This window comes from Phoca vitulina, unplaced genomic scaffold (assembly GCF_004348235.1).
Source record: "Phoca vitulina isolate PV1807 unplaced genomic scaffold, GSC_HSeal_1.0 scaffold35, whole genome shotgun sequence".
Taxonomy (NCBI): domain Eukaryota; kingdom Metazoa; phylum Chordata; class Mammalia; order Carnivora; family Phocidae; genus Phoca; species Phoca vitulina.
This window is the reverse complement of record NW_022589738.1, coordinates 11,748,481-11,755,782: the sequence shown is the minus strand read 5'-3', so window position 1 is coordinate 11,755,782 and position 7,302 is coordinate 11,748,481. Positions and strand designations below refer to the sequence as shown.

At 36.8% G+C, this 7,302-nt stretch overlaps 1 non-coding gene across 1 annotated transcript; it reads left to right on the top strand.

Annotated features, from left to right (window-relative positions):
• The first annotated feature begins 3,128 nt into the window (after positions 1 to 3,128).
• On the top strand, positions 3,129 to 3,272 carry LOC116646184. The gene has a single exon (XR_004302081.1). It is a non-coding gene; the product is annotated as a U4 spliceosomal RNA (small nuclear RNA).
• The last annotated feature ends 4,030 nt before the right edge of the window (positions 3,273 to 7,302 follow it).

The following is a 7,302-nucleotide window of genomic DNA, read 5'->3' as shown; positions in this document are numbered from 1 at the left end:
TTTCTCCGCATCCCCGCCAACATCTGTCATTCCTGACTTGTTAATTTTAGCCATTCTGACTGTGTGAGGTGGTATCTCATTGAGGTTTTGATTTGGATTTCCCTGGTGCCAAGCAATGTTGAGCACTTTTTCATGTGTCTGTTGGCCATTTGGATGTCTTCTTTGGAAAAATGTCTGTTCATGTCTTCAGCCCATTTCTTGATTGGATCATTTGTTCTTTGGGTGTTGAGTTTAATAAGTTCTTTATAGATTTTGGATACTAGCCCTTTATCTGATATGTCATTTGCAAATATCTTCTCCCATTCTTTCGGTTGTCTTTTGGTTTTGTTGACTTTTTCTTTTGCTGTGCAGAAGCTTCTTATCTTGATGAAGTCCCAATAGTTCATTTTTGCCCTTGAAAAAAGACAGTCTTCAACAAATGGTGTTGGGAAAATTGGACAGCCACATGCAGAAGAATGAAACTGGACCATTTCCTTACACCACACATAAAAATAGATTCAAAATGGTTGAAAGACCTAAATGTGAGACAGGAGTCCATCAAAATCCTAAAGGAGAACACAGGCAGCAACCTCTTCGACCTCAGCCGCAGCAACTTCTTCCTAGAAACATCACCAAAGGCAAGGGAAGCAATGGCATATAGTTTTTCATAATATTCTCTTTGTAGAGAGATTGCAGATATCTCTCAGAGATTACAGATAATTATAGATTTTTATTTCGTAATAATCCTTTGTATTTCTGTAGTGTTGGTTGTTACTTCTCCTCTTTAATTTCCGATTTTATTTGAGTCTCTGTCTCTCTTTTTTTTTCTTATGAGTCTGGCTAATGGATTATCAATTTTGTTAATCTTTCAAAGAACCAGTTTCTGGTTTTATTGATTTATTGTTTTTTAAGTCTCTATTTCATTTATTTCTGCTCTGATTTTTATTTCCCTCCTTCTATTGGCTTTGTGCTTTGTTTGTTCTTCTTTTTCTAGCATCTTTAGGTATAAGGTTAGGCTGTTATTTTGAGATTCTTCTTCCTTCCTGAGGTAGGCCTGTATTGCTATAATCTTCCCTTTTAGAACAGCTTTTGCTGTATCCCAAAGATTTAGGACCTTTGGGTTTTCATTTTTATTTGTCTCCAAGTATTTTTTTAATTTTCTCTTTGATTTCTTGGTTGACCTATTCATTGTTTATTTAACCCCCATGCATTTATGTCCTTTTCAGATTTTTTCTTACAATTGATTTCTAGTTTTATACCATTGTGATTGGTAAAGACACATGATCTGATTTCAGTCTTTTTGAATTTGTTGAGACTTGTTTTGTGGCCTAACATGTGATCTGTTCTGGACAGTGTTCCACGTGTACTTTAAAATAATGTGTATTCCACTGCTGTTGGATGTAATGTTCTGAATATATCTGTTAGATCCATCTGGTCCAATTGATCATTAATTCCACTGTTTTCTTGTTAATTTTCTGTTTGGAAGATCTATCCATTAATGTAAATATGGTGTTAAAGTCCCATAGCATTATTGTATTACTATTAATTTCTTCCTTTATGTCTGCTAATAGTTGCTTTATGTATTTGAGTGTGCCCATGTTGGGTGCATATATATTTATAATTATTATATCTTTTTGTTGGATTGTTCCCTTTATCATTTGTGTAGCACTGCTTTAGAGAATACAAAGAAAAAAAGATACTGCCATTAAATTTAAGAGATTTATGAGCTAATGGAGCCAAATCTGCTAACAAATGATAATAATACAAGGTGTAGAATACAATATGTGCTCTAAAATAAGAACTAGTTCCTAGCACATGAACATATTTTCTGCAGACTTGACCTACCTATCTGAAATAGCCAATTATGCTACACACACACATGCATACACACATATGCACATGCATGCACGCCATGTCCAAAGAAGTTATTTCATGTATACCAACTATTATTAAAACTTTTTAATTTGATAATATATATATATCTCTCTCTATATATATATACATATATATATAATTTTTCCCTTTTTTTTTTTTTGTTTTGAAAGGTGCTTGTGAAATTTAGAAGGAAAAACTCTCCTAGACATCATTATGAACAATTCTTAGTGAATGAAACTTCGGAAAACATTCAACTCAATTACTAGTGTAGCTGCAGCTGGCCAACTAGAGACAGAGGCTATTGTTATTTCCATGTCAAATGGCTTGTTTCTCCTTCCAATGAGAACCATTACTCTTTATATGCTAATAGTAAAAACCATTCAGGAAATATTTTAATATTTTTAAATATGTAATGTGGTAGGTGCAAGCCAGATTATAGTGCAATGGAGTAAAAATTCTTGACATTTGAGAGTTTATGGCCATTACCCTCCCCATGCCTTTTAAAATGAACTCTTGTCTTATTCATTCCTTTTTCTGTCTTCCAAGGAAGGACTTCTGATGACAAATTGGTATGAGAGCTTCTGTGCTGTAGTCAGAAAAAAAATGGTGAAGCAGAGTGTATAGATAAGAGTTTTGTGGAATCATGAGTTCCTAGATGTGGACTATTCATCCATGTAAACATTGGTTGCTAATGTCGAAATGTTGGTTGGAAGGAGAGAGATAAGGGCGCACCTGTGGTGTGTGATGGGAGTGTATGGGAAAGGAATACAAAAGGGAATTTTAAGACTTATTGCTGAGGACTGTGTGTTTCCCTTCACGGAGTTGTTGAAATATAAGCAAAAATATTTAACCTATTTAGAATTTACCATTAGTTGCATGAAATATGTTCTTTTGAGAACAACACCATGTGGGGAACAGTTTTATAATACAAACATTGTTGTCTTTAAACTAGTAATAATTAACTAGTAACATTTTATTTTGTCCCTTTCCCCCCTCAAGGGTCTCAAAGAATGTTTCAAGCTGCATCTTTTGAGTCTGTCAGAGCTACCATGTTTTATGTTCTCTTTTTTTTTGTACTTTTCATCCTTGTAATTATTTATTTATTTTGATTATTTATTTTATAACTGGAAATTTGTACCTCTTAATCCCCTTCACCTATTTTGCCCATTCCCCCTACCCTGTTCCCCTCTGGCAACCACCAGTGTGTTCTCTGTATTTATGAGTCTGTTTCTCTTTGTGTTTATTTTTTGTTTGTTTTCTTAGATTCCACACAGAGCTTTGCGCAGTGGCAGTATCGTAGACAATGAGGTTTATCCGAGGCGCGATTATTGATTGCTAATTGAAAACTTCTTAGATTCCACATAAATCTAAGTGGTAAAATCATATGGTATTTGTCTTTCTCTGTCTGACTTAATTCACTTAGCATAATGGGTCCATTCATGTTGTCACAAATGGCAAGATTTCATTCTCTTTTATGACTGAGTGATATTCCAGTGTGTGTGTGTGTGTGTGTGTGTGTGTGTGTGTGTACACCACAGCTGCTTTATTAATTTATCTATCAGTGGACACTTAGCTTACTTCGGTATCTTGGCTGTTATAAATAGCGCTGCAATGAACATAGGAGTACCAATATCTTTTTAAATTAGTGTTTTTGTTTTCTTTGAGTAAAAACACAGCAGTGGAATTACTGGATAGTATGGTATTTCTATTTCTGAGTTTTGGGGGAACCTCCATACTGTTTTCCTTAGTGGCTGCACCAATTTACATTCCCACCAACAGTGCACAAGGTTTCCCATTCTCCATATCCTTGCCAACACTTGTTATTTTTTGTCTTTTGGTACTAGCCATTTTGACAGGTGTGAGGTCATAGCTCATTGTGGTTTTGATTTGCATTTCCCTGATGATTAGTGAGGCTGAGCATCTTTTCATATGTCTGTCAGCCATCTGTATGTCTTTGGAAAAATATCTATTCAGGTCCTCTGCCCATTTTGAACTTAGATCATTAGGTTTTTTTGGTGTTGAGTTGTATGAGCTCTTTATGTATTTTGGATATTAATGCCTTAACAGATATATCATTCGCAAATGTCTTCTCCCATTCAGTAGGTTGCCTTTTTGTTTTGTTGATGGTTGCTTTGCTATGCAAAAGCTTTTTATTTTGGTGTAGTCCCAATAGTTTATTTTTGCTTTTGTTCCCTTGCTTGAAGAGACATAACTAGAAAAATGTCGTTAAGGCTGATATCAAAGAGACTACTGCCTACATTTTCTTTTAGGAGTTTTATGGTTTCAGGTCTCACATTTAGATCTTTAATTCATTTTGAGTTTATTTCTGTGTATGTTGTAAGAGAATGGTCTAGTTTTCATCTTTTGCATGTAGCTGTCCAGTTTTCCCAACACCATTTACTGAAGAGCCTGTCTTTTCCCCCATTGTATATTCTCACCTCTTTTGTCACAGATTAATTGACAATACAAGTGTGAGTTTGTTTCTGGGTTCTCTATCCTGTTCCATTGATCTGTGCATCTATTTTTGTGCCAGTATCATGCGGTTTTGATTACTACAGCCTTATAATATAGTTTCAAATCTAGGATTGTGATACCTCCAGTTTTATTCTTCTTTCTTAAGATTCCTTTGGCTTTTTGGGGTCTTTTGTGGTTTCATACAAATTTTAGTATTATTCTAATTCTGTGAAAAATACTATTGGCATTTTGATAGGGATGCTAAGTTTTCTTTTGATGAATACAAAACCAACATGGTTAATGTTGAAAGATTCCTGTGAATCACGTTTGACATTTTATTTTGGCCATTATAACCTGATTAAATTAAAATCAAGGTATCTTTCCTCTTCATAAGAACATATGGAATGAAGAAGAGATAAGTAACATTATCTTAGTTCTACAAATGGATGAATTTAGGTGCAAGAAACTAAATGCTTCCACTAGAGTCCCTTGGTGAATTGGGTCTCCTGATTAAATCGCAGAGCTGGAATGTACCTCCAGTATTTTTTTTTTTTTGTCCCTAAGAGAATTCCCAGATGATTTTGGCAACTAGATCAGCTATGGATGTAAGAATGAAGAAGAGATCCAATCAATCTACTGATATTCCAGCAGTCTCTTCATCCTAATATCCTGCTGTGACCACCAGGATGCTCCCCCAGAGACATCACTCTTGAGGAAAGGTTATTTGGGACTTTTTCTGCTTTGAAAAAGGCTTCACTCCACATATATCCCTGGATCCCAACTTCAGCCTCTCCTCTCTCCTCACATTACCCTAGACGAGTCATACCCTTGGCTACTTTAAGTTGGGCTGACATCTTGAAGAGATTTCAGACATTGAAATTTTAAAAAAAGGTTTTTATTTCATTGCTGTTTTGAGGAGCAAATACCCACGCAATTTTACCAGGACAAGAGTGGGACAGAAAGCAGACAGAGTACAAATTTTGCTTGAGTCCATTTGTTTTTTATTATGCTGTGAAAGAGAAAGCTTAAGATTATTCTTGATAACATACCCATGAATAAATGGGTCGGGGAAGAGTACTCTGAATCAGTCTTGTCATTAATAAGAGAGGAGGATGCTGCCAGCCTCTGAAACTCCCCGCCATGGGTAATAGATCCATTAGGTAGATATTGTCCCCCTCCCTGACAGCAAAACACAATTAATGTCATGGAGAAAGCTCAAGTGTGGTTGGAGAGTGCACATTTTATAATAATAAAAAAAAAAAGCCAACTGTCTAAAACCTAAAATGTATGTATTTAATTTTCTCCAGAAATGGTTTGCAATCATCTTCCCTCATCACTGCATTTTTCAGGATGGAGAAAGCCATTGTGTTTGTGGTATACTTCAAGTTCTTAGAGTGACTGATAGCATTGCAACTTGGATGATTTGGGAAGGATTTTTATTCTCTTTAATATATTATTTTAATAAGTAAATTTAAAGCAGACTATTTCTCTAACTTAATTGCTTTTGTGACATTCCACTGAATCCCCATAGTTTATATAATAAGGCTGACTCCGTTGGAAGGGTGACCTGTCTGGCCAGAGAGAAGAGAAATCACTGTTAGGCCTAAACTTATTCCCAGTGTTGACTCATCTTCCCAGATGCATCAGCACAATCCTATTCACCTTGACATAGCAAGAATGAGACCATTGATCTTAGTCAGGGACTCTTCAAATTTCTGTTCCTAGTTCTTCCAAGGCAAGAATGCAAACTCAGCATCTGGCATATGGGTCATAACCTTTTTTAGGTCACAGAATTTTTGAGTATCTGATGAAAGCTGTGTTGAGTCAAGTCCTCTAAGATGGGATTAGTTGTGCAAGAGATTTATTGAGAGAGAGGCTCATGAGGGAATATGAAGGGGGAGGGCAGAACAGGGGAGGCTAGGAGAGCTGTCAGACTGAGGATATCTGATCTGACTCCCTGTGGAAGAGAAAAGAAGGGAAGGAAAGTTAGGTGGAAGTGTCTTAGACGTCAGTGCAGTTTTCAGAGAGTTCAGCAAGGTCCTTCAGGAGTCCTTGAGCCAAAGTTGGCCTGTCATAGGAATCCTACATCTGCCAGAAACATGCCTGCCTTAGTATTCCTACCATACTCATTCACTGGCTGGGAGCCAATGGGCTATGGGTCACTTCCACTCCTTACAGTCAGAGGTCTAAAAAGGGCATTCTCATGGCTGTCTGTCTACTTCTTGTGCTGCACAGAACTACCTCACACAAATTCAGAGAACAGATCCTCCACCATGGGCCTCTTTTCCTGAGGGGAAATCTCAGAAAAGGAGGCTTAGTGGGGCAAATTGTAACCCCCGTTGCTACAGTTGGTCTTGGAGCTGCATATTAGAATTCATCATCTCTCTCCTCTACTATCCATTTTAAATTTCTCTCACCCTCAATTATCATCTCTGTAGGTCTTACTGGCTTTACCTGATGGTATAATCAAAACTTTCATTCCTGAGATATCTAAGCCTTTGGGAATCATACTCTTCTGAAGCTAGAATTGCTATACTTGCCCATTCATAGTTATAATTGGGTAAGAGCATACCAAGAGGTGCCCAAGTGTATCACACATATTCCTCCCTACTGTCATTATGTAAAAGCAGCCCTACTTCCTCCTGATAATCAGTGTCAGTTACTCTTGCCATGACTGAGACTTCTCTTCTTGCCTTCTGATCCTTGGGCACAAGAAATCCAAAGTTTCCTGGTAGTAGCCATAGCTTAAAGTTCAGTGGGACCCTTTCTGCATCCTCTGGCAAGAGTGTGTCCTTTTTGAAGACCATGACCACCAACCCTGTCATGCCCAGAGTTGATGGGACTAGAAGCAGAGTCCTCCAGTGGTACTTCCACCCCTTAGTCTCTGCATGCATGTATTCTTTTTTTATTATTATTAATTTTTTTATTTTTTTATTTTTTTAAGGATTTTATTTATTTATTTGACAGAGAGAGAGATAGCGAGAGCAGGAACAC